Source organism: Callorhinus ursinus, unplaced genomic scaffold, assembly GCF_003265705.2.
Source record: "Callorhinus ursinus isolate GAN/ISIS: 27379988/994484 unplaced genomic scaffold, GSC_fseal_2.0 scaffold19, whole genome shotgun sequence".
Classification (NCBI taxonomy): Eukaryota; Metazoa; Chordata; class Mammalia; order Carnivora; family Otariidae; genus Callorhinus; species Callorhinus ursinus.
This window is the reverse complement of record NW_027397081.1, coordinates 11033974-11061701: the sequence shown is the minus strand read 5'-3', so window position 1 is coordinate 11061701 and position 27728 is coordinate 11033974. Positions and strand designations below refer to the sequence as shown.

The 27728-nt window shown below is 51.1% G+C and overlaps 1 protein-coding gene and 1 long non-coding RNA gene across 4 annotated transcripts in view; one reads left to right on the top strand and one right to left on the bottom strand.

Annotated features, from left to right (window-relative positions):
• ZBTB16 (zinc finger and BTB domain containing 16) overlaps positions 1–27728 on the bottom strand; it is a 183980-nt gene that overhangs the window by 92137 nt on the left and 64115 nt on the right. The window lies entirely within an intron of this gene.
• On the top strand, positions 335–3587 carry LOC141374534 (uncharacterized). 2 transcript variants are annotated; one of them, XR_012381506.1, is made up of 4 exons: positions 335–550; positions 1031–1390; positions 2800–2908; positions 3147–3587. It is a non-coding gene; the product is annotated as an uncharacterized lncRNA (long non-coding RNA). The 2 variants fall into 2 exon arrangements; XR_012381507.1 differs by lacking the exons at positions 335–550; positions 1031–1390 and adding an exon at positions 2496–2674.

The window sequence follows — 27728 nt, the reverse complement described above, 5'->3', positions numbered from 1 at the left end:
CACCTGGGGGCTTTACAGCCACCCCTCCGGCAGGTGAGCAAGAGGGAGGGAGAAGGCAGGCACGGCTGCTGCAGACGGGCACTGATGGAGACATCCCTATAGGCTCAGACAGCCTAGCGTACCCCTCTTCCCATGGACCACTGCCAAGGAAGAGTCTACTCCTGGGCTTGTCCAAGAGCTAAAGAACAGGACATTTCCTACTGCATTACCCACTGGCACAGAGACCAAGGGAAAAAAGCCAGATCCAATTGCAGGGCGAGAAGGAGGCAGCACGGGATGGGCACTGGTGAGTTGGCACTGAGCATCCGTGGAGGCCACCGGGCCTCTGCTTACCTCGGTCACACCAGGCCTCACTGCGCTGCAGCCGTGCACGTGCCCAGCTCCCCCAAGACACCGCCAGAACCCCGCCCGACTCAGGAGGCCCGCGCCCATCCCCTTCCTGATTCATGTCCCCAGCTCCCACTGCAGTGACTGGCACAAAGTAGGTTCTGAACCACTTAGGAAGGACTTGCTGGCTTTATGGACTCCTCCAGATGTTCTGAGGACTGCAGTGAGTCTCCGACATGCATGCCCTTCCCCCTGAGGCCCTGCCTGTCTTCCCTCGCTTTCTGGCGTGAGGTTGAGCCCCGACAAGAGAGAAAGAGTGCAAGAAAACCGGGTAACATCATTCTACAAACGCCATGTGAGGCTTTCCGAGTACTTTCGCACACCCAATCTGCAACTCTGTGAGTTGGGCTTGACACAGAGGATCACCCCAGGAAGACAGAGGTCCCGCTCACAAGCAGCCACAATCCCAGCCCCCAGCCATGCCCTTATCCCAACTCCGACCCTTTCCCCCCAGCCCCCTGCTCTGGCAGAGGCCAGCGGTGCAGCTGGGTCAGATCAGGAAAGTGGGCAGGCTAGCGCAGAGCTGGGCGCTGGGAAGATGGTCTGTGCGCTGCAGGCCGCTGAGGCTCAGAGCTGTTGGCTGGCATGTGGGCCATCTGGCCCAGAACGCTGACTTTCTTCCCACCCACACTCCTGTTCTCAGGCCCTTACTTGCCACTGCCGGATGCAAGATCCATCTCCACCCCCGTCTCTGCACCCTGCCCCGAGGAACAGGGCAGGCAACGGCAGCCAGAGATAGGAGCTGATGACAGTAGGGCACGGAGTAGAGCCTACAAGGCTCCCTTAGAGCAACAACCTATGGCAATCAGACAGTGATGGACCGAGACCACAGAAGTTTGGAGGGCGGCTGGTACAGCTACTGATAAAACCCTGAGTGCGGAGAAGAAGTACTCTACATTCAAGCCAGCAGCACCCAGGTCTGAGCCTCGGAGCCCAGGTCACCACAACTACACCGAACCACCCACTGCCACCACCTTCCAAATCCCCGTATGAGAACCCAGCGGTAAGTCAGAACCATGCGGGTCCCCAGGTGAGCCTCCCAAGTGCCACAGTCTATGGGCCACAGTGGCTTGAAGACTGCATGCCGTGTCCACAGGCCCAGTCCCCTTCACGGAACTCTTTCTCAATCATGCTGTTTTGTTTGCTCACTTTCCCTTTACCTCCTTGCCAAAGGCAACAAATAATTTCTCAATCACACACACACACACACACACACACACACACACACACACTCTCTCTCTCTCTCTCTCTCTCTCTCTCTCTCTCACACTCTCATCCCTGACACTGTAGGGGCACCCCACCCCCATATTATCTCACTCCTGGCCATGGCTGATCCAACCCAATTGAGAAATAGTAACAGTACAGAACATTTTCACTGAACATTCTTAACTCCAAATATATTTCACAATGCTGGACACTGGGACATGTCCTGAGAACATTCTGGGCAATCCATGCTTTGAGACATGCACCCAGGCAACTGAGTGTGTATGTGCGCATGTCCACACATGTAGACAGTGTTCCTGTCACTTACCCAGGCGTGGCAGATGTTTGCTTTTCTAAGAGATGTTCTGTGAAGCAGCAAAAGCTCCCCTCACAAATGGTTCGGCAGGGGAGCCTCTTGTACGCATTCGTGGTCAGGCGTGGTGGATGGCGGTGATGGGTTTCCACCTCATTCACGTTCATCTTTTCTTCCCTAGTGATTTCTTAGCTTCCAGGGAAGTCCACCTCTTGGGGGGGGGTGGCTGACAGGAGGACTAACAGCAAAAGGACACTGGAGTGACCAGTCTTCCAGCATAAGCAGCTACCACCAGGATAAGTATCCCCAACCACACCCTTGGACTTCCATCTCCTCTCCCTGAAGGTTCTAGACCAAATCTCTTGATCCAGACCCCGATGAACACTTTCTGGGTAACCACACTGCCTTTTTTCTGAATGTGAATGGATTTGCCTGGCAAATGGTGAAAGTGGATCAGCGTGGTGTGAAACGTCTTGCCCTTTACTACAAGGGGTAACAGGGTATGGGGAACAATGCCAAGTGAGCAGCCAGAAGACCCAGATCCTCAGCCTGACTTGGCCATTAACTTGTTTTATGACCTTGGACAAATCATGCTATAACAACCTCTCTGCATTTTTTTCACGTATAAAGTGATGTGGGTGATTTCTAAGGTTCTGGTCCCTTAGGGAACCTACGTTTTATCCTTTTACCTAGCTTCCAAGGAATTCCCCTGCGGGGCACTATTATTCTCTCTGAGCCATGTTCCACTGTGTGATGTCCCGTGATGCCAAGGTAGTCAGGCTAAGACAGCCCAAGCAAAAACTGACACCCAAGCCCAGAAATCTACTCATTTTAAAACCTTCTAAGCCAGACGACCTGAATTTCCTCCTTTACTCACTTGTTGGTCTATCTTTCAGGGAAAGAAACTTCTGGAACCCATCAATAGCCTTTCTTTGGAACCACTCTGCTGCCACACATTTCCCAGCCTTCAGAGACACAGATGTCCTATCTTGTCCGATCACTGGGGTAAGGACCCTGCCCTGTACCTGACCCACTAACTCAGCGCCCCACACAGGTTGCAAAGGGGGGTGTGGCATCCACGTGATCCATACGCAGTACAAGGACAGAGGTCCTACCCCACTGGCAGAGAGACACAGGCCATGCTCATGAAGTTCAGAAGAGAAAAAGGGAGCACTGCCCAAGCCTAGGTGTTGAGTAGCACACAGCACCGCTTTGCTCCTATCCTCTGTTACCGGTAATCCAGAACACCAAGGGATGGATGTGGAAAGGTGGACGCTTCCAACTCACAGGAAAAGGAAATGGCGGAGAAGAATCTGAGTGCGTTCAAGAGACCTGGCTACGAGCAGACTCGCTACAGCACAGTCTGCAGAATGACCAGTGAGGACGCAGACTTCCAACTGGTTTCCAAGCAAAAGTGTACATTTGTATGAACTCACGGTCTCTCTGTTCTGCAGACCACAGCCCCCTACTGCTGCTCCCATGACGTTATGCCACAGATTGTTTTTTAAAATGGAAATTCTAGGGGCGCCTGGGTGGCTCAGTCGTTAAGCGTCTGCCTTCGGCTCAGGTCATGATCCCAGGGTCCTGGGATCGAGCCCCGCATCGGGCTCCCTGCTCCGCGGGAAGCCTGCTTCTCCCTCTCCCACTCCCCCTGCTTGTGTTCCCTCTCTCGCTGTGTCTCTCTCTGTCAAATAAATAAAAATCTTAAAAATAAATAAATAAAATAAATAAAATGGAAATTCTGTCCACCTCTGTCTTCCTCACCACACGCGCATAGCTTCCCAGTCTGGTCTTGTCTGTTCGCGAGGTCTAGCTGCTCATGGCCATCTGAGGTCTCCAGGCTCCACAGGGCACAGCAAAGGTAAGCTGCTGGAGACATCTTTGCACGTGTCTGCACACTCCCTTGGTTTTCACACCCCCTTCTCTGAGAAGCAGCAACGTTGCTGGACAGCATCTTGAAAGTAACCCAGTTCCGGCCTGGCCCGGGCACCCCCATTCTAGGCTTGCTAGAGGACCCATCAGGTCCCCACTACACAATCCTGGGGAGTGGGCTCAGGTTCCCCGCACCCCGCACCCCACCCAGCAGTACTGCTGTCCCAGCACAGGCCCCCACTGGCCCATTGGCTAAACCTACCATGAATGGAACAGATTTTCAATTATGTCCAAAAAGACAAAGAAAAAATTAACCTTTAGCAGGTTTCTAGCTATTTTCTCAAGGGAGCTGAATCACTATGAGAAATTAGAACTAAGCAAATCTGAACGTTTTAACAAGTAACTTGAGAGAAAGACACGTTTCTTCTCACTGAATCTCAACCACACAACCCTCGCGAGTCAAACCGAGCTAGCAGGATGCATCAAGCCGTCTCTGTGCTACTGGAAGGCTGACAATGCACAGATGCTGTCTGCTCTGGACTATACAGTGTATCATGGCAGAAGTCACGTTGATTTCTCTTTTCTTCGTAGGGCCTAGTTTTAGAAGGGACTGCTCAATGCTGCTCAAGAAATTCCTCCGCCTAACGTGGGGTCGAGGCATCCCTCCTCTCACCTTTCACGGTATTACAAGCACAAGAGCTTCACGGGCACCTCCAACCGGGGCTGGACTCTGTCCTCTGGGTCCTGAATGTCCTCATGAGGAAGGCCAACGCCTCTTTCAGTGCCACAGAAAGCCTGAGCTTCAGCCCAACCTCTCATTCTCAAGATGGGCCTTTCTCTTCCCAGCCCGCCCAGAACACAACAGCAGAAAGAGTAGCAGCCAGGAGAGACCCATGCCATACTCCATCCTCCTCACCCTCAGCCTCCAGACACAGCCGACCACAACAGGGCTCCCTAAGAGCGCCTTCTGTATCTACCGTCTGCGGGGAAAGCTCAGCCCGTCTCCATCCCACAGAACTGAGGGTCAAGGGGAGATGCTAGGAGACCCGGCAACAAGGCCTGCCTGAGAGAGGGGTTCCAGGCCCCAGATCACCAATGTTCCATTTCTTCCCAAGTTCCTCTCACCAGAGACAAGAGCAATCAAAGTAGACCGATGGGCAAGGAAGGTTTAGAGAGGGAATTTGGTTCCAATAACCCAAGGGCTACACTCTCTCCCTCCCTGCCTCCCTCTCCTCCTGGGGATCTGAAAGTGCCTGACCTGTGAGTTTTGCTGGGCAGACCAGCACTGAGAACTAGGGTCTGTCAATGCGGCAAGTGAGTGGGACAGAACCACACATCTCTGAGAAACAATGAGGGGGATCCATCCTATAAGGGTTTTTATAAGGCAAAGTTTTCCTTGTTTTCAGCTTAACTGATCCCATGCCCTGAACCAACACCTGGCTCTGGCCAGTGAGGCCCTCACAGTCCCTCCAACTCACCCTCTCCTCGGTCTGAGCCGTCCCACATGCAGAAGCTACCCTAACACCAGGGGCTTCTGCTTTCTCATCCCACGACCATCAACGTGACCTACCCAGGGCTTATAAGGGGTACTCAGAATAGGCAAGGATGAAGCAGGACATTCTGAGAGTCAGATCCAAACCAAGGTCTAAATGACCCTCTTCTCTCAAAAGTCTGCTGCCAACGTGGGAATCAATGTTCTCTAAGATCCTCTTCTAATCATGGGAACCCAGCCACTATCTCCCCTCCTCTCGCCCCTTCCTCTCTTGAGCAGGACCTGGCATGCTGCCGCCATGTCCCCACGTGGACATGGTAGGAGGCAGGTCCCTTCACGGAGCTCTGCCAACACGCTCAGTCTCGAAAACAACAAGCCCCAATACATTGCCATGATACACTGTATAGTCCAGAGCAGACAGAATCTGTGCATTGTCAGCCTTCCAGTAGCACAGAGACGGCTTGATGCACCCTGCTAGCTCGGTTTGACTCGCGAGGGTTGTGTGGTTGAGATTCAGTGAGAAGAAACGTGTCTTTCTCTCAAGTTACTTGTTAAAAGCCCCAAGATTCCCAAGCCCCATGGTCAGAGAACCTCACCCTGGCCCTGCTCACGGCTCCAAGAAGAAACAGAACCAAGAGAGGAAAGAGCTTACATATTTCAGCTCTTTTCTCCAAGAATCTTTAGGTTCAAAACATAACTTCAATGTCCATTGACCTTTAATTCAAATGGCAAGAGGAAGGCCAAATAGCCAATGCATTCTGGGCTCCACTTTTAAGACGGGACGAATGAAAAGTTATCAAGCTATCAAGAATTTACACCCAAAAGCAACTTCCAGGGGGATTTCAAAGTATTCCCAAATTCAGTCTAATATTCTGTACTTTCTACATATGCCTTTTTGTGAGAAAGGGTTACTCTGAACAAAACCTGTTCTACTAGAGACCTCCACCCTAAACCAGGACATCTGGGATACTCAGGGGAATGTTCCCTACCCTCTAAGGGTGACATTATCTTGTCCCGAGGAAATGTCTCTTAATGTCACCAAGCAGGGACAGATTCCAGGCCGAGTGGGTCATTAGTCACACCCAGTATCATTTTCCTTAGGTACTGTCTTGGAATATCAGGACCAAGACTTAGCACTAAGCCATGTCTAAGTTCTTCAAAGCTATAAGCTCCTTGAGGACAGAGAATAAGTCTCTATTTCCGCCTCCAAACCCTCAGCACGGATGCAGACACCTGGAGTTGGCACGTGAGAAGCTATTGCTAACAAAGCAGTCGCCAACCATCCCAAGACAGAGGGATACCTGACCACTGAAATCCAGGCCCGGGACTGCCCGGCATCGGTGAGGAGAAGCCTGGAACCCTCGGGGCGGAAAAGAAAGAATAGTCCTAATCTTCGCTAGGGAGGGGGGTCACTTTCATTTTCCCAAGGCATAAGGGAAATTATTCTTTTACCCCCCCTTTTTTTTAATGTTGAGATTAGACAGTCATTGGACAAGCTGTGAATGCTTAGCTGGTATTACCACAAATTATCCTTGTAGCAATAGAGTTCCTTGCTCCCTGACTAGTCAATATTAATAAACATTACCGAATGCTTTTACAACACAATTTATTTTTTAATATAGCTCTTTATGTATGCCATAAAGTAAATATACCAATAAAAGGCAAGGATTTCAAACAACAGATTAAAAAAACACACGCAAGAACTAACATAGTGCTAGTTAACGCCTTCCGTGCTGCACCACGGGGGCGGCAGGACGCACGGCTCCAGCCCCTCTCCTGGGAAGCCAGGCCAGCAGAGCTCTAGAAAACCGGGGCCATTTGGTTGCTCTGGAGCCTTTTAAAGGGAGGGGGAGAGAACAGCAGAGAAGGCATGTCTCCTCAAGAATCGAGAATAAAGGTGTAACACACTGGCTGAGATCCCGTTCTAGGGGCAGGACACCCAGTGTTCTCTCCAACTCTGCCAGTAACCATCAGATGACCTTGGTCAAACCACTTACCCTCTGAAGATTGCACTTCATGCCCTCTGCAGCAACGCAAAGGTTGAGTAGATGATTTCTTAGGTCCTTTCCAATCAGGTTTATGACACTGGAAGGCTGTGGGGCTGACAGGGGCCTACGCTCACCAGATTATAAGCTGCTTCCTGAAGGATCCATCCCAGATTCAGCCCCTCAGCCTCCATCGTCGAGCAGAGCCCAGAACATAGGAGGGACTCAATGCATTTTTGTTGAATGAATGAACAAACATGGGAGGGAATTAAAAAAGAAAAATGTAGAGGTAAAAAAACAAAAACACTTCCAACATACACACATACGCACACAAATGTCTATCAGTCCAAGAACAGTCGTCCCTATTGTCCAAAAGAGAAGGCCTCCACGGGGCTCTTAGAAGAAGACCGTGCATCCTGTGTTGGCCTGGGATCAAGGCCAACCCGGAGCTGACTGAGTGGAAGAAGCTGTCCCCAACCTTGAAAATACGGGGCAGGACAATAGCACTCCCCACGGCCATAACCACACCAAGTACAGTGCTTTCCGATAAGGCTGTCCGCATGAGTGTTAAAATACCATGTCAGAAACGACAAAGGGGCACGCTAATCTCCCCGCAGCGACTACCCTGAGAAGGGTCTTCATGGCCGCTGAGCACCAGGAGGCCCGGGCTTTGGGCCGTTACGTAACGGGTCCTTTGTTTTTAAAATACTGAGTTCCCGTAAGTCATTTATTTGAAATATCTCTATCAACAAATTTCACCAAGAACAAAAGTTTTTCATTTGTGCACCGGGCTATAGGATGATCTTATCACACACAATCTCATACAGTCTCTTTCAACAAGGTCTTAGTGTGCTTATCTGCGAAGCTCCTGGTAGCCAAATATGATTGAAATGTTCTATTTATGCTCACTGGATTAAGGAGATGTTGCAAAACTGCACAAAAAACCTAGCAGATGTAAGCAAGGTATTACAGCCTGGGCAGTTAAGATCTGAGGGAAAGGGATCAATACACACATTTGTAGGTTTCTTTCTTTCTCTCTCTCTCTTTTTTTTTTAAGAAACCAGAAAAGTTGTGCTTTTTGAAAAGGGAAGAGGAAAAATAGTAAAATGCCTCAAGATTTATAGCTTCTTAGAGCTTTTTCCAAACCCAAAACGGGGCACCATGATGCATGCTTCGTGACGTCAGCCCAAGGAAAACAAAAATAAATCCAAAATATTCTCTGCAGATCCTAAAAGGCCCTATAAGGGAACTGAACTATGGTTATGGATGAGCAGGGTTTTTGCTTTTTCTCTCTTACACCCATAAGAGGCTTTCATTTCAACCAGCACAAATAGCCAATTTCTGGGAAAACTGTTTTCAAAAAGCTCCAGATTCCTCCTTTATCTTCCTGCGTTGCCTGGGCATGAGGAGGCAGCCTTGTTTCCTGGTAATCTGGGCTCATTTTTACATGCTCTCACTTCAGCCACGAAGCCGAAAGGCTACCTTCAAATCCCACTGCCCAGCCACAGGTCCTCGGAGACTGTGGGAAATACCCGAGGTTTATCAAGGACCTAAGAAAGTTCCTTTCGAATTAAAGCCCTCTGAAAACCTCCTTAATGGATACTGCCTCATTCTTTCTGCTTTAGTACACTGAAAATTAAATCACTTCTCTATGAGGATTCTGAGCTGTGAGAGCTGCCATCCCCAACACCAGTTATGAGCCCAAAATGAGAGATTGGGCAGATGAACCTATATGGCACCAAATCCCACTGTGGAAGTTACTGTCATCGTAATGAAGGAAAAGGTAAAAACACAATAGATATCAACCTCTTTGCCCATTCTTCGTTCTTGCAGAAAAATGTAAAAAAGAAATCTAGTCAACTGAGGTGTTAGAATAATGCTAATGCATTTACAGATCGCACCTGACTTTGAAAGGGCTTGCTGAGAATCACCTCAACCACCCTGTGGTTGGGAAAGAGAGTATTGCCCCCATTTGTGGATGGGGAAACTGAGGCCAAGAGAGGCACTCTCCATGTGAACAGGTGGAAGTCTCCAGAATGCTCCCCTCGGGGTCCACATTCACACATACCCACCTGCAGAGACACTATCCATCTGGCCCATAACGTCCCCCCAGATCCTCCCAGTAAAAGGCACAGGTAGACCAGCAGCAGGAAGGAGACACTAAGAGCATACCCAGCGTCCACAGACAGGTTGAGTCTCAAAGCAACTTTAAAACCTCCTACAGAGAAGTCCTCAGGGGAGGCACACCACCCTCATCCCCTGCTGCTCGCTCTTTACACACCCCCTGGGAAGGCCTGTGTGTGCCGGGCTCTGGAAAAGTAAGATTGCACTTGAATGACAGTCCATCTAGGTGGCTTCCACATCAGTACTACTCTGCGTTACCACACCTGATCGGTTTCCTCCATAGCACTTCACCCAACTTACAGGCATGCCCTGGGTCTTCTACCAGTGTTCTTCACCTGTCCTAGACTGCAGGCCCCCTGCATCCTCGGGGTCTGGCACGGCGCCTGGGACAGAACAGGCTTTCACCACATTTGTTTTCAAGTAACCTTCATGGAGATGTCCACGTACCATAATTTGCCTCTTCTGACCATTTCATATAAATGGAATCATACAGTACGTTTGGCCTTTCATGTCTGGCTTCTTTCACTCCCGTGTAATGTTTTCAGGATTCACCCATGGGCGAGCAGGTGTCCCTACTTCCTTTTTATTGCAACATAATATTCCACCGTATGCATATACCACATGTATCCACTCATCAGTCAACAGCCATGTGGTTGTTTCTGCCTGTTGGCTGCTGTGAATCATGTGGCTATGAACATTTGCTTACCAGTTTGATCTTGAAATAAGGGCACAGCTTTGTAATGGCTCTTGTAATAAGGGCAAAGGACATAAATTTCACGTCTCTGGGGTACAGGCCTGGGAGTGGAACCTCTGGGTCATCTGGTACCTCTACGTTTAAACTTTTAACAGCCAGGCGGTTTTCTAAGGTAGCGGCACTATTTTACACTCCCATCAGCAATGTATGAGGGTTCCGATTTCTCAGTACATTTTTGGACTAAATGAATAAATATGAATGAAGATTCCTTCTGCTGTAGAAGCCAGCAGGGAAAGGGAAACATTTCCAAGGCTCCTCCGGTAAACTAGCATCTTTGTCTACAGACATGACATGCCACACTTGTGTTTAACAGGAATCCCAAAGAAGGCTATTTATATTTAGTTCATTCCAGAGAGAGAGAACCGAATGAAAAATTAAGACAAGAAAAGGAAAAACCCAGACAGCTCAACGCGGGTGCTACCTTCTGCCTTCGCATGCGATTTCAACCCCTACCCTCCACCCCATGTCCAGGCTCAAAAATGTAATAACACACACTCCTTAAACAGATTTAGTTGAAAAAATAGGAGCGAGATCCCAGCTCAGTGGCAGATGACTCTGATTTGGTCAGCACTGAGGGGAGCTTTATCTAACAACCCTGCTGCTTGTGACAGGAAGCTTGAAAATATATTTAATAATACTTAAAACCCAAACACACACACAGGAGAGAGGCTCACGGCACTGGAAACCACGAGAAGCGTGGACAAGCATGGAGCAAGGGCCGGCTTCCCTTTCCCAGCTTGTTCAACGGGGTAGGGGGTCCCGGAGCAGGCTCTAGGTAGAAGTTGTGTGATGGGCTCCCCAAACTTCTCTGTACCCCCTTTCTTTCTTTGTAGAAGAAGGCAGCCGTATTCTTTTCTGCACAGACTCCTTGCAAAGAACAAACAAACAAAGGCTGGGACGGAGCAAGGCCCCTCGCAAGCTGCAGGTAATTAAAACGGCCTGTAAATGCCCCAGCAGAAAGCACTTCAAAGAGACAGTAATTCCAGCAATGGCCAGTCAAGACCGCGTGGTGTAAAAATTATGAGTTTTCCCAACAGGGAGCTTTGTGTGAAAAGGACAGGGGTTGGTGGCAAAGGGAGGGTGAGCCACACAGAGGAGGCTTGCAATTGGTGTCCGCACCCAGCGTACAAGGGACTGTGTGTGTGTGTGTGTGTGTGTGTGTGTGTGTGTGTGCGCGCGCGCGCGGATAGCATGCACGCGGGCAAGAGAAAGGGGGACGGTGAGCATGTGTATGTGTGAGAGCGCACATTTATCAACGCCGAGACGCTCGGAGCGTGTGGGCATGGAGATAAAAGGCAAAATAAAATAAAAGCAACAGATACGTATCCTCTCCCCTGCTGGGCCTTGTTTTTACGGGGGGAGAAGTACCAGGCAGGCAGCCTGAGTGCTCCTCGGCTCCTGACTTGTAAGCCTGCCTCGCAGAGCCGGGCGTGCTGGCAATGCAGAACACCGGCCACTCTGGGCCCGGCGACAGCCAGGCACAGCCGGCTCTCCGGATCCACGTGTACTTTCCGTCTCGCGGAGACACACACTTACCGACAGCATGCCACATGCTATGTTATCTTAAAACAGAGGCCGGAGGAGAGAGATTCCCAAACTGGACTCTGACCCCACTCTCTAGATCCTCCCTGCTGCCCCCCGTGCTCAGATGGTGCTCTGACCGGTGCACGGCGTGGAGCTGATGCACGTGGGAACAGAGGGGGGCAGCTTCCATGCACAGGGACTCAGGCCTCCCTCTTCTAACACACAACACAGAAAACCCCGCCTGACACACACGTCGGTAATCACCTGACCACAAAATTGTACATCTCTTTAAAAAGGCCTCCATCACGAGTGCATTTTTTCCTGTATTTTCCCTGAAGAGACCTGATCGCCACAAAGAGCCATTTCACCAGGCAGGAGAGCCGGCGTTATCCTGGGGGAGCCCCCGTGGTCCTCTGCCCCCCAAGCCGGTCCACGTTGCCCCCAACCTTTTGATGTGTGCTGCACCTGCTTGCCCACCTGTCTCTCCAGCTAGCTGAGAAACTACCCGGAGACAGAACTTTTTTTGCCTCATTTCTCTGCACTGTTGAGCCCAGCAAAGCCTCAGCACCCAGGGGGGTTCAAGACATGTTTTGGGTAAATGGATGGGTGTGTGCGCCTCGGGCGCATGGCGGGTCGTGAGTAAGTCAGGACCTGCACCTATGACACCTGGCGTACAGCCTGGCACCCAACTGCTCCCCACCGTCCTCGGCCTGCCGAGAGTCCGTGTGGCCACGGGAGCCTGCAGAGGGACGGTGGAAGCAAGCCCATGCTCACCGGGGCTGCAAAAAAGCAACACCGGCCGGTGGGCTTTATTTCCCCATAAACCAAATCCTGCTCTGCCTCCCTCACAGCGACACTCACTAACTCCTCCCTGACATTGCTGGCTTTAAGCCCACACATAAAAACGTCCTTTACTATTTTTATTTAATGAGCTTTCATTTTCCTCCCCCTCTTTGTAAATGAGAAAGGAAAGCCCACCTCCTAATGGGGACGGGGGAGAGGAAGCAAAGTGGAATCTTTTTAAAATGGGCCATAACTTCATGAAAAGCTTCCTCCTTGCCAACACCCCCCCACAGCCTGATGTCCCTCTGCCGCCCGCTGCATCCTCCCTGCTCGCCATTCAAAAGAAGACGCGTGGATTTTGGACATTTGATTACTTTTAAGTATATATTTTTCCCTCAAATAGACCGAATACAATGGTTAGGAAATGTGACAGAAAACTATTCTGAGTCATTTATTGCCTTAATACCCACCTTTGTCCAACAGGCAGTTTTGACAACAGCAATAAATTCCAAATTTATGTCAACAGAGCATATGTTGAACACCTCATTTCTGAGCTAAAGCGGCATGCTGCCCTATAAATCACCGTTCTGTTTGAAATGAAAGTAGATTACAGGCCTGTGTTATTGAGCAGTTAGAGCTATAGTCATATAAATCAGAACTTTTAACTCTAGGCAATCCGTTGTGCAATTAACTAAAGGGTACTTTGTCATTTCAAGGCTTGTGCACAGACTTGGCAGGGCTCAGAGCTACTGGGGAAGGGGGCGGGAGGGAAGGAAAGTTTGTAGGCAACAGGAAGGCACTCGACTGCTGCGTCCACCACACCCCACAATGCCTCATCCCCCACCTGCCGCTGCCACCAGCACCTGCCAACGCTGTACCCTGGGGCCAAGGCACCCTCACCATCGGCATCTGCCACAAAAACAGCAGCTCACTGAGAACTGTCACCGCGTCACCTCTGGGTGCCCGAGGGCCTTCTAGTTCACTAACTGAGCGCTTCCTGGATATAACCCCTATGCCTAACATTGTCTCAGGTGCTAAAGAAGAGCCAGAGACATGAGAAGTGACAAGAGTGATGCCAACCAGAGTATTAAGATGAGATTGATTAATGCAGAGTTAGAAGAATCAGAGACATCTCTGAGGCACTATTCTGTGCGTTTTTATGCATCATCTCATCCAAACCTCAGAACGACTCCTAGGACACCTTTAGTTTTATTCTGTTTTGCTGAGAAAGAAACTGAGGCACAAACAAGTAAACAACCTGCCAGGGGTCATAAGGCTCGGAGCCTGATACAAAACCACGGTCGGAGAGCAACAAAGTTCAGCAGCTCAGACTCCGATGCCGGCCGCGACTGCAAATCCTAGGTCCACCACGTAGTAAGCCTTAGGATGCTGGGGTTCTGTAAGCCTTGTGTTCTCATCTGTCAAGTGGGATAATAAGCTTGTTCCCTCAGAGGGTAGGAAGATGAGATGGTACACACAAAAGATGTAAGCCCAGTCCCCAGAACGTAGTGTCCTTAACAGACGTTGGCTAGCGGAAGGCTGAAGAAGAAGAAAGATAAACCCTTGGCACCCGGCCAGTTCGCTACCTGGATGATGAGAAAAAGACAGAAACAATCCTGAAAGGAGGGAGTGGCGATGTGCCAAGACGTCAACAAACCGCCAACGCGCGGGCGCGCAGAAGAGAAGTAAACGAACGGCGGCGGGTGTGGCCTGAGGACACGGTGAGACTGGGCAGGTCCCCACGGGGGCTTCGTGGGTTCTGAAGGGCTCTGTCTACCCATGTTAGGAAACAGCAAAAACGGAAAGGCCGCGGATGAGGGAGATTTCCATGGGATGGAGGCACCACATGAGCCAAGGCTCGCCAATAAGAACAAGTCATGCTGGCAAGCCTTTGATCACCCCCAGCAGTCAGAGGGAGAAGTGGGCAGAGATGAGCTTGCAGGGGACATACCGTGGCTGGAGTAGGCAGAGTCCTGAGACAGGGGCAGACTTTGATTTCAGCACTGCACTCATTAAGCAGCCACCAAAACAAACAAACAAACAAACCCTCCTTGGAACAGTGAAGCTGCCTGGGAATGGAAGGCTCAGGGTGGGCAAGGACCATGGAAGAAGGACAGAGAAAAGGGTACAAATTCCACGTTAAGAAAGAGGAGATGTCCAGAGACAGCAGTTAGGTCAGCCTTCCAAAACAGAATGCCAACACAACCTCCCTGCCTTGCGTCTGTAAGATATTTCTGTGCCCCAAGAAGGTACAAGAAGAGAGAACTTGGAACAAACCGCCTATATCTCGATCTACTGACTTAGCACAGGTGCCTGGCTCCGCGAAGGACAAGTTACCCCGGAAGGGAACTCAGAAGAGCTACTACTTCCGTTTGCTACCTGGCGGCAATGTCCATCCAATTAAACAGGCCACCATCTGCTTATCAGAATGCAGATGGCAAAAAATAATGTGCCGTGGAGGAGTTACCCTGTGCTACGTCTTTCCCCCTGGTGCCCCAAGCCGGTCGCCAACTCCACATGGCGGGAGGGAGCAAGAACTTTCAGGGCTCCTTCCTCTCTCACGAGCCGAGACAGGGTGAGAATCAGTTAGGTGTTTGCTTGACTTGGTGGGTGGGACAACGACAGCGCAAGACAATATAACCTGCCCCCCTGAAACCGAGTTAAAGAGAGAAGACAAGGCGCAACGTAACACACACCGGTTCTTAACTCGCGTGCACCAATGTCAGACTACAATCGCCACACACACAGTCCGTGGGGATCAAACACCCAGAGGCTTCCCTGGGCAGGTGGGCTCGAGGCTGGGCTCGGCAGACACCAGGGCTCAAGCAGGCAGAGAAGAGAAGACATTTCAGATGAGGTGAAACAGGCATGGGACAGCTTCGTTCCCGCGCAAGGGGTGGCCAACCCAGGGACAGGTGTGCGGGACAGAGCTGGGGACAGTGGAGTCCAGCGGAAGGAGTTTAGACCAGAGCACGAGTGGGGGAGAAGGTGGGGTGCCCTCTGAGAAGAGCAGGCCCAGAGGGAGCCATCACGGGTCCCTGACACTGGAGGGAGGGGTTCACGAAGATGGTGGTGGATCAAGAGCAGAGGTCAGACGTGCTGCAGAAGCCCTCCGGGCCTACCCTTCCTGTCAGGACATTCGGCCCTAAAGAACATCTGGCCTTGGAGACTGGCCAGACACTTGCTCTTCCCCAACCTCCCCCACAGCCTCCCATTCACAGACAAGTGGATTCCACGCGGGGATATCAGGGCGACGGAGCCTTCCTGCCACGCAGTCCGTGTCTGGTCCCTTGCCAGGGTGCTCCGCCTGGCTCCAGAGCGGGATGCCAACAAAGCGAGAAAAAGCTGGACGGAAACGGGTACCCTCTCGAAGAAGCCCCTACTACACACACGTGGACGAGCAGGCAGCGTCCCCACAATACACCCCTTCTGTCCCCGTCTGGCCGAGCACACTGCCGGTCTCTGAGGAAAAAGGAGAAAACAAGGGGGGAAGAAAGGGAAACCGCTTAGAGACATTTGTTTAATGTCTGGAAAGTCGGGGACCTGATGAAAGTATGCAAGTTTCATTTAGAAAATCTTTAGGGAAACGATTATAGTAAAATGAGGCTTCCAATTCCCAAATAACTGAAACAATTGTACTGAACAAGTGGCAGGGCTGACAAGCTGAGGACCCCCAGGGGGTGGGGGGCAGGAAGTCGGGAGGTGCCAGGGAGTTACAGGCAGCCCCCCTTTCCCCTTTGGGTCAGAGGATCGGTTTGACCAGGGAGCCATGGCAGGTCCACAAACCAAAGGGGACAGCCTGCAAGAAGGGTCTCCTTCAGCCTGAAGAAGTGTGGGCTCCCCATTCCAGGGACCCCTCCGTTCCCACATGTCCACTTGTGCCCCCGGCTGTGCATCTTGTAAGTCCACACACAATCCCCTCTGGAGGAGGAAGAGGCTGGCTCCACCACCTCTTTTTGAGCTGGAAGCCTGGGCTGAGAGAGACCATGGGGACAGGCGTAGACAGCTCCCCTAAGAGGAAGGGAGCAGCGCCGTGCATTCAAGCAGACAAATATTTATTGCCTACTAAATGCAAGGCATGGCGTTAGCCACTGTGGAAAGGGTCAAAGAAATGTAATACATAGACTGTCCCCTCAAGAACCTTCAAACTTAGTAGGAAGCCCCAGACACAGGCATGTCAAAGATTAAAAACCAGTAACACACGGCAGCAACGGGGGGAGATGCAGCAGGCGAAGCGCCAGACGAAGATGCTAGAAGTTCTGAACGTGGGCTCCAAGCAACAAGGCAGAAAACAGCCCCTTCTCCAGCCCAGGGGTATTGCTGTCTGGGAACACCACCCCTCTTCCCAAACCCCCACGCACCCCTCCTGCAGCTCTTCCATCCTCTCCTGCTCCCCTGTGAAGTTCTAAGTCCGTCAAGCCAGAGATGCAAATCCTCCCCTCTTCAATCCCGTGGCTGGTTTTTCTCTATAATGGAAAGCTCCCAGGTTAAACCCCCATAACGGCCCTAGGAGTTGTTCCCCTGCTCTCCCAGGCCACCTCCTTTTCTTTCCAGCTAGGGAACAGAGGACCGAAGGGTGTGCCTGTCAACAGGTCCGGGGCATCCTTCATCCTGGTCCCCACCAGGCCACCTAACCCTAACCCTGGCTGCTCACCCGCCTTCTTGAAGAGCCGCCCGGGAGAGCAGGGCTCACGGAGTTGCTCCTTGTCCACCTCTCACCAATGCAGAGCGTGGGGCTCCCAGCGCTCATCCCCAGATCAGGGCCCTGTGCTCAGGGCAGCCAGGCAGGACCTTCCCCCGGCTCTGCACCATTCCCTGGGGGAGGAGGGAGACGCCATCGAGGTCTCAGAAAGCCCCCGGCTTCCAATGGAGGAGTTCTCCACGGCCACCGCGACACGGTTTTCTCCACGGACTCCATCCCTTACCCTCTCTGCCCAAAGACAAGGACATGGCCAACCGTAATACGATGAACTGTAACAGAGTGGGCAGGGCATTTCATTGCCCTTCCAGGAGACACAGTCTCATTCACATGTCTACCGGGCTGGAAGGACTTGGAAGGGTCGTGGCCTGGAAATCCTCAGATCCAGTCATACAAATACCTAATTGCCATCGGAACACCCACACCATGTCACTTCAGTGTCCCAGAGTGCGTGGCCAAACTCTGTCTCTAGTGAGGCTGAGGGACGGAAAGTTCCACAGGCAGCCTCCTCCCCGGTCTCCCTTACTCCTGCTCCCTTTACTGCCTAAGCCACTCACATCTTGGAGAAGGAGAGGAGAGCGGGGGAGAAGGGTAGCAGTGAGTGGGACGCAAGGGCCTCTTTAACAGGCTGGTGGCTGTGACCTTAATCACGACAATAAGATTTCATTTCTCTTCCAGTAGAGAGACGAGAGCAGCAGACTTCAAATGGTAGATAATGGTTGGTCTCCCGAACAATGTACCCCAAAGGTCACCCCTGCATGGAAGAAATAAGGGAAGACACAGATCCAGTGTCTGTTTCCATAATAGCTTTTAACCTTCCAAGAAGCAGAGGGTCTGGGAGGTCCCTGGGCCTTCTGGGCATCCAGGAATAAATGTATTCAAGCGTCACAGACAGACCGCCTAGAATATTTGTAAAGACTTCCAGAAAAGAAATGCCACGCAGGACATGGGGCAACTGAGGAGACCTGGGGAGCAGGAGACTAAGACAAGAGGAGCGCCTAGAGAACATGTGACCCAGCGAAAAGAGCTGTCATCAAGCCCAGCGACAGATCGGCCCAGCCTTCAAGGAGATGGATGATGCCCTTCCGCTACATCTACCCTTGAATCTTAAAAATAAAACAAAAATGCCCAAGGCAAAGTCATCCTCAGGAGACACTTCTCTCAGGTTCCACGATAGGGAGTAAAAGGTCCCAAACCAAACCGTTTGGCAGGCACTATCCCGCCTGATGATTAGTTTCATTCCTTTCTTGGGGACAACACTGGAAAGCTGATCTCTAGAACAACCACTGCAACTCACCCCCAGTCCCCAGACTGACAATGCTAGCAGGCAAGAATCTTAGAACATTCCAAAGCCAGTAGGGGAATAAAAAGCCCTCAGAAGTTCGCAGACTTAGAAGATCTTCCACAGACCATATGAGCTCCCGAGGCCTGTTTCCCCATCTGTAAAAGGAGGATGTTCTTTCCGACTCTTGACAGCCTATGGACAGATCTGTGATCTGTGAGCTCATGAGCCCGTCTGCTTTATGGGGACAAGACCCCATTTCTACAGCTGCTCTTAGGTGGCCCAACACGGAGCACCCTTACCCTCCAAACAGTGGTAAATAACCTTCGCAAAATGCCAAAACAGAAGGCTCATGCTGTTTTTAGCCCTTCCTGGGAGAATCTACTTATTTTTAAAACTTCACCAGGTTGTTCGCACATGGAAAACAAGTGAAAAGAAGGACCTGAGCAAGGGAAGGTGGGGAATGACATCGGAACCCCCGACATCAGTCTCGTCAGGGTCCAAGCCTACCACTGTCCCCCAAGGCAAAAGGATTTCAACTGAATTCTGCACAACCCACTTCCCTCATTTAGCCAGAGCCCCACCGTGACATTCTCAACCCACAAAGTAGATTCACAGCCCTGCAGAGGGGAGATGAGCCTTCCCACAAGAAGGAACTGAGGCCCAGGGAAGGCCAGGGGTGCGTTCCTTTGAGCTGCACAAGAAACCGGGCGGGCTAAGGGTTCGTCCCGCTTGGCTTCCCAGGGAGGGAGAAAAAGGGTCACTTCCTGTTGCAGGAGCTTTTGAGAACAGTAAGGAGAAGTGCACTGGCTCCCATCTGCCCTGAGCACCAGCCGCTCAGTTTTCTTCCACCGTCTGTATTCGTTTTCTTTGGCTCCTATAACAAATCACCATAAATTTAGCAGCTTAAAACAACACAAATGTATGATCTCACGGTTCTGTAGGCAAGAAGTTTAAAATCGGTCTCCCTGGACTAAAGTCAAGGTGCTGGCAGGCCTGGGTGCCCTCTGGAGGGTCTGGGGAGGCTGCGAGAGGCTGTTCTCATTCCTTGGCCTGTGGCCCCTTGGCCCATCTTCAAAGCCACCAACCTCGGGCGGAGTTTCTGCCAGGCTGTCCTCTCCAGCTCTCGGCTTCTGTCCTCACATCCTCTCGGACTCTACCAATGACTCTCTGCCTCCCTCTTCCCCATGTAAAGGCCTTTGTGGGTATAAGGACTACTTTGGACCCACCTGGGTTAATGAAAGATGATTTCTCTACTTTAAAGCCAGCTGATCAGCAATCTCACTTCCCCTTTGCCAGTAAGCTAACACTACTCGTGGGTTCCAGGGATCGGGGTGTGGACATCATTGGGGAGGGGTGGAGGAGGCTACTGTTCTGTCTACCACACGCACTGACCACTAACCATACACCTTTAGGAGCAGGTTTTTCTATTCTCATCTTCGGCCGGATGCCCTGGGGCTGCCCACGCTTTCTTTCCATCATGGCAGCCCACGAGGCTATGCTAAGGAGGTAGTAACTCCTGTCACCTTTCTGAGACCCCAGTCGCAGTGGTCTGTGAATTTCTGAAGCACCAGAATGTACAGCCCACACCGGCCTGATCCACTAACTGTATCTGCTTGCACACGTGTGTGCACACGTATATAAGGTATGTGGTCTCAAGCCCTAAGAGAAGGAACTGAAGCACTTAGGTCGTTGAGTCTTCTATGGGATGTGGCACAGCTCGAGACACTGAAGGAGACACTCAATACCAGTGGCTTATCTGATCCTAGGGCCGATAATCCCATCCATGGATTATCTGGGTCCCCAAAACGAGTGAACTGCTGAAACTTAGCTTTGGAATTCAACTGAAGGGTATTTATTTAAAGCACCTGGCGGTGTCTGTTATACCATAGGCACTTAATGAAAAATGGTCCCTCTCTCTTCTCTCTCTGGTTACCTTTCTTTTATCCATGTTCGTTGCTTACTTCCCAGATGGGGAGGGTGAGTTAAAATATGAGTGAAGCTTTTAGAACATGCGAGCATTTTCAGTTCTTTAGGCCTTGCCTCTACCCATCCCACCCATCAAGCTGGTGGTCAAAGGAGCCCTAAATGTCAGTCGTTAAATACTCTGTGCAGGAGATTCTAGCTGCAAAACGCTGCGCTCGATTTCTCCAGAAAGCCACTGGCTGATCCCATTCCCAGTTATTAAAAATAATAAATACCCCTTTCCTCACTTTCACAGCTGAAGAGACAAGTGAGCCTGCGAGCCTACAAGACCTACAGTCCTCTACACCCCACTCTGCCTCGTGCCAATGCAAATTTGAAGACCGAAAAGTAGGAGAGGAAGGGGGCAAAGGTCAGACAGAGCAAGACTCAGTACAAAGCTACAGTGAGGAGAGTCAGCTCTGGTTGGTGGGTAACGCAACCAGAGTGGGGAGGTCAAACCTCAGCTGCCCAAGGCTTGCAAATCATTCTCTCCCTATACCTCCTTTGGCGCCAAGACGAGCGGCAGGGGCAGAAAACAGCAGAAGGCAAATACAGTGAAACTGTTGAGCTCCCAGAGTCCCACTAAATGAAGTGTGGAGCCCAGATTCAGATCACACGACACATTTTTCACAGACCCACCCCTGCTAAGAAAAAGCTGTGCTGAGGCCAGAGCCAAGGCACAGCCGGCTCTGCTCCTCAGCGTCTCAGAAGCCCCACGTCTCACCCACCAGCCTGTCCCCACGGAGGTCCCTGAGCCCTGGTAAAAGGACCCAGGCCACTGGGAGCCCACATCCACAGGAGTCTGAAGTATCTTGCCAGCCTCTGAGGACCTCTGAAGACCCACGCGGGCTCGTTCCCTGAGGTCAGTGTTCTGGGACACCGTAATCTTGCCAGAAACCTGGTCTGGGGTACCGCTGTAGTCATAACAGGTTTCTGAGGACCTCCAGGCCAAAGTAGCTGAACCCCATGCAGGATGGCCTCATGCTGCCAGAGCTGCCAGTTCCACAGAAGCTGACCTGCCAGGAGACACATCTCCCCTCCTTCAGTTCCTGGACCTAGCAAGCCAGGGCCGAGACCACGGAGGCCCCACTTTCCATAGTAAGAGGGCCTGACAGGGAAATCCCATCAAGATGGCTACTCGGGGTCAAGCCTTCAAAGGGAAAGGCCCCCTGGGCTCCATGGGACCTCAAACTCACCTATCGCCTTTTTTAATTCCAAGGGTACTGGGCACTCAGCAAAGAACGCAGGTGGAGACCTTCAAGTGGAGAACCCAGAGGGCATTCTGCCAGCACGCCTCTCAGACTGGGGCTGACCAGCACCACAAGGTGCCAGAAGGGGTGGGGTGGACCTGGGAAGCGGCCAGTGCCTCTGGCTTAAGGCATTAATTAGGATTGGAAACTGTACCCCACACATTTTGTAAATGGACCCATTCACCAAGAGAACACGGACACCTCAGCAAGGCGAGGCACCAATGGATTTGTCAAGAAGGGAGGAGAGAGATGGACAGGCAATGGTTTTGATTTTGGAGAGATCTGGAAGGTTACCAGCCCTGTGAGTAGCTGCACTATAAAAAGAGTCAGACACGAAGTATTTCCTTTCCCATAAAATATTCATTGCTGCATGGAAGAGCCAAGAAGCCGAAACCTCAAGCATTTCTAACTTTGTAACTGCAGTAATAACAGAGTTTTATAGGAACCTTCTGATTGTATTTATACCAGGCTATAAATATGCTTCCATCTAAGCGAAAGGAGGGGAGACACTAATCTAGCCCCCCTCAGAGTCTGTACTGTAACGAGAAAGACCCCAGGTACACCCACGACTCCACTTAACATTTCAGCTACAAAACAGCAGATGGAGTGATCGTGACACTAGTTTTTAAAGGAGTGCAGGCAGAGAAGCTTTGGCTCCTATCACAAACAATGCTCGGGATGTGCTCAAAACCTGATTTACAAATGGTACTGCTCTTGCCTAACAATGGAACTATGTCCAGGGTGCCCAATAGGTACTCAACTCTTTGCAATTTACAGAATGCTTTACCATCCCTTGGTCCTGAATACGAGCCTGCATTGGGCGGCGGGGCGGCGGGGGTGCTGGTGCTGTTGTGACTACAAGGGTCAGGGAAGTGAAGCAATGTGTTCAAGATCACACAGCTAGCAGGCAGCAGAACCAGGCTGAGCCCAGCTCCGGTCCTCTCCCTGCGGATACATGGGGCCAGGCAAAACCCTGAAATTCAACTTGAGAGGTGAGCCCCTCTGTGGCTGATGTGGAGCATCAGTCAATCTTGCAGGGGCAGCTTTTTCCTCTCCTGTTTATATGAAGTAATGAACCCCTGCCAGAGGTTACCAATGGATTGGTAAACTGCACATTAAACCAAGCATTGAATGTTCTCTAACTACTCCCATGCACGCACCAGACACCTAGACACAGAGACCTCATTTAACTGGACTCGTTTACAGCATCCCGGACAGAAAGGGGGTAGGTTAATAAAATGATGCGCGATCGTGTTCCAGAATATTTGACACTGAAGTTTCCGTTGAGATTAAGTTCGCAGCACAAGCTTTTCCTTTACTCTAACAAAAGGAGGTCCTTCCATCTTCCTAACTCCCCCAAAACCTGAAAAGACCTTCTTAGTATGTGAATTCATGGACTTCCAACAATGTCTTCGAAGAAAGTTGAGCCCAAGATGCAGAGTATACAAAATTTCCCCATTTGCCCTTGGGTAGACCCATCACCCCAAAACCAGACAGATCCCACCAAAGGTTCCCTTAGGGCCGTTCAAAACCAATGAATGTGTCTACATATTCTGGAAGCACTTTTAAGTGCATCAGTGCCTGACTGTCTCGGACCTGCAGTAAGTAGAATAAACCTTGTATCACAGAAAGTTCTGCTCCAAGTCTCTGGGAATTTAGTCTGGGTTACCAAGACAAAGAGAAAAGGGTAAATTATGGCCCCTCTGGGATTATTTATTCTGCTTAGTTCCATTTAAAGCTAGTGTGGCCCTAATGGTTTTTAATGGTCCTAAATGATTCAATGAATCTGGGCATTCACTGGTGAGACATCTGGGGACAGGCCTGCCTATCTGCAAACTGGCAGGCGTCCCTATTTGTTCTGTGGAACAATAAATGTCAATGGATTAGAAGCTTCAATTATTCAGAACATTTCCAGCACCTGATTCTTAAGAAAAAGCAGATCAGCGAAAACAAAATATTTTGTGTGCAAGAATTTAGTAAAAAAATTTTTGTCCAAAAATTTTTAAAAACATGCCCTAAATTGGGGTTTCTCAATCTCAGCACTACAAATTTGTAGTGTGGCAGGGCAGGGAAGGGGACTGTCCTGATCACTGTAAGAAGTTTAGAAGCATCCGTGGCCCCTGCCCATGACCTCCCAGTCATACGCCAAGCCTGCACAGGGGGTAGGGTGGATGCTGTTGTCACTACAAGGCTCAGGGAGCTCAAGCAAACTGTCCAACGTCTTCTATGCATTGCCAAAACTGCACCGGGGCGGGTGGGGGACAAAATCGTCCCCCGGTAACAACCACCTTCTTAGGGTACACATTAATTCAAGCACCTTCCACATGATGCACAATCATAAGTGATAACCAAAATACTAGCCCTCATGTGCTGCAAGATCTTGAAATGTCAAAAGATTCAATTAGTTCACCATGTGGCACTCCCAAAAGCAGGAAAATGTACCATTCTGTTTTGCAGAGCATTTCAGCAGGGCTTATAACCAAAAGGATTTTCCAGTTAAGCCTTAGTTAGCCAGAAAATGTAATGAATTACCATCGCTCCACCCTCGATACCCCAGTTAACTGTGTTTTATTACATGAGCACACACACGCAGGCACAGTATCACCTTAAGCTATGCTTATTTAGCCTCATAAAAAGATTCAACTATCAGCTCATTTCTTGGATCGAATAGAGGGCTGAAAGCATCTATTTTATTTAGGAGCAGTTGGGAGAGGGAATTGGGAAAGCAATTGCAGAGGAGAGAAAATGAAGTTTTGATCACCTCACTGGATACTGTCCTTTCGGTTGTCCAGAGCTCGCTAATAAAAGCCACAGCAAGCCCATAGAAGGCGGTCTCCCTGCATTCGCACTCAACCCCTACGCAGAGCCCATATGGATCTCTGTATGCGTGTACTTGCAAGCACACGTCCAGACACACGCCCATCCACCCATGTTGACATATACGGATTACACCGGGTGGGTCGGGCACATCCCTGGGGCTCCCTTGTGTCACAGCACGAGTCCTGGATTCCCAAGCGCCACATCGCAACTAACCTGACAAACGAAAGTGGAAAGTGGTCAGGCGGACGGTATGCAGATCAGGTGCAAACCCATCTCCCCCATCCGGGCCCCTCCACGTGGCTGGGCCTCCAATATGGCTTGAGAGTTTCTCTGCGCTCTCCAAGGACAAAGTAGCTGGGGGCATCCAGATGCACGCTCTCCCCAAAGACCCACGCAGTCACTGGGATGGCACAGCCATGTCTGGGGTCGGGTTACCCCCTGGTGACCTGTGCTCTTTCCTCCCACAAAGAGGGTAAGCCCCCGACCAAGCAAAGAGGCCTCTCTCCCATGCTAAGGAGCAGAAAGTTTTCCTAAGTGAAAGAGAAACAAAGCCAGCTCTTCCCTAGGCATCCTGCCTCTCTAGGACTATCATGAAGAGACTCTTGATTTCCACACACACACACACACACACACACACACACACACACACACACACACACCTTGCTCGTCCAAGGAAATCAATATGAAAATCAATTCATCCACTGATATATTTTATCAAGATACATGTGGCAATCCCACATTTCATTTATAGGGCAGCATTCGGGGAAGCCAAGGTCATTGGATAGAAAGCAGGCTGCAGGAGGGCGGGCGGGGGAGAAGCCCATATTCTGCGCTGGCTGCAAATAGAAAAGTGAATGAAATCGGAGCAGAGAGAGAGAAAGGAGCCTAGGGATGTGACAATTACTGTATGGAGGAGGTGCGGCGTCCGTGCAGCATGCCAGCTTGTTTAAATGTGAAAGAGTTGGTAGATTTAGAATTCCAAGTATTTTTCTCCTAACCATGGCAAACGAAAACCCATTTCGCGAGCATGCCCGGTCGGTAGAATATAAAATGTTTCTGAGCCAGAAATGAAGAGGGAGGAAGAAGACGGGGGGGGGGTGGGGGGGGGGGGGGGGGGGGTGGGGCTGAGGGGGGGAGACCAGACAGAATCTGGCTACGAGGACCGAGACAAAGAATGAAAAGGAACAGGACCTAAGGATGCGTGCTGGGAGCCAGAGTACAGCAGGAAGCAAACGGGAATTTCAACAAGCCTTGGGGAGGAAAATTATGATATCTGCACGGCGCAAAGGGGCATATTTTTAGTAAATTCGAAAGTGATTTGCCACACACGGCACCATCCCACTCTGAGAGCCCTCCACCGGCTCCGGTGGCTGAGCCATGGATCAAATGTACTCCATAATTGCAGAGTCATTGCTACTCTCTTACCTCTAAACAGCGCAGATTAAAATAGCATGAACAGCTATAATAACAGGTTTGGGATTCAGCTTTTTACAGCCAGAAAAAATGCTTATGGAAATAAGGATTTTGCTGACTCTTTTCAAAGTGAAGAAAAGGCGAGAGGAGCCTCCAGAGCTCAAAAGTGAACTGGATGTCGCCAGTCCACACGGGCCCCGTGCGGCAGCTCGCCGCCCCCTGTCCAGACCCGAGGCTCAAGCCAAGGTTCGTGGCCCCTGGCTGCACACTGGGGCCTGGCTCGCCACCTCGCCCACCCTGTCCCTTCCCTTCCTGCTCCAGGATTCGAGAGGCCTGAAGACCACTCAACCCCAGTTTGGGGCTGCCCCAGGGCCCCAACGATGGGAACTTGGGTAGGACAGATGGCGCATCAGGGGGCAGATGAGAGGCACACGCCCACTTCTGGGGAAGGCAAACGGACCGCACTAACCTAGGCCCCCTCGAAACCAGCTAAGGGTGGCACCGGCCAGGACCCCAAACCAGACGCTGCTCATCTCTGAGGGCCCAAGCTTCGCTTTCGATGATGGCAAGAGTCTTTCGGAACACACCTGGGATGGCCACCACCGCCAGCCCTCATTTAGTGCTTACTGTGAGCCAGGTGCTAGAAGTTTACAGCTTTCCAAGGGGTGGTCTAATCAGCTTCTCAGAGGACGTGTCTAATAAAAGGCACCAAATCCTCATGACACATCCCAGGGGCTACTTACTCTTTTTACCCCCCATTTTGCAGGTGAGAAAACTAAGGGTCAGATGTTTAAGTAATTTGCCCAAGACTCTCTAGCTACAGTGTCGGAGTCGGGACTCAAACCCAGAATCATTGGATTCCTGAGGCCGAGGTCTTCTGTCCGTCCCCTGTGCTCATGTGGACGGCATCCCTCTTCTCCAGAACCATGGCTCGGCCACTGTTCACATGGCCCCCGCAGAACTGCCCCCCGCTTTAGCAAGAGCGGGCTAAGTTGCTGACTGCCCCTCCTCGGCCTGGGAGTGATCTCCCCAGAGGTGCTTCTGAGTGTTGGTTGCTGGCTCAGGGCAGGCATGCAGGCGAATGGACGCTGGGTCATGAGGGGGCATTGTCTCCCCAAATCACTGACACCTCGGGATCCCCCAGGCCTTCCTAAGGAAGCCACGTGGTTCTAATGGCTTCTCACTCCTCACTGTGGCCATGGACACTGCACGGAAGCCAGGGGCCAGGAGAATGAGCTCCCGGAGTGGGAAAGAAATTTTCTAAAGTCCTATCAAAACGAAGCAAGAAGGCCTAGACTGGGGCAGGCCTGACTCTGAGCCCCGTCCCCTTCCCATCAGACCTCGATTAACTGGTCTCACGTCACAGTGATGCGGTCAGGAGGCTGGGCGCGGAGGGAGGTCTTCCCTACACTCAGCCCCAGCCTCCAGCCCTCTGAGAGGAGACGTACAGAGATTGTACAGCTCGGTCTTAAGACATGTGCTGAGCCGAATTCTCCAGGGCACAAGATTAATCACATAACCCCTCCCAAAGCCAAGAGCTGTGCAGGGCCACGGGCTAGCCAAGTGGGCGGCAGCTTCGGGCTTTGCCAGCAATGGAGCAGGCCCCACCCTGAGCCCTTCTGCCTCCCCAGCAGCCCCACAAGAGCCCTATTCTGAGATTTTCCCTTGCTGGTCTTCCATCCTCTAACCGCTGACACAAGTCCTCCTACAGAGCCCATCCAGCCCCGACCCACACCTGGAAGGCTGGGCATTCTCAGCAGCAGGAGAAGCCATTACACAAGGGTGTGTGTGTGTGTGTGTACACGCTTATGGGGGGGCAGTGGGGAGTTCAGACCATTGTGTGTGTACACACTTATGGGGGG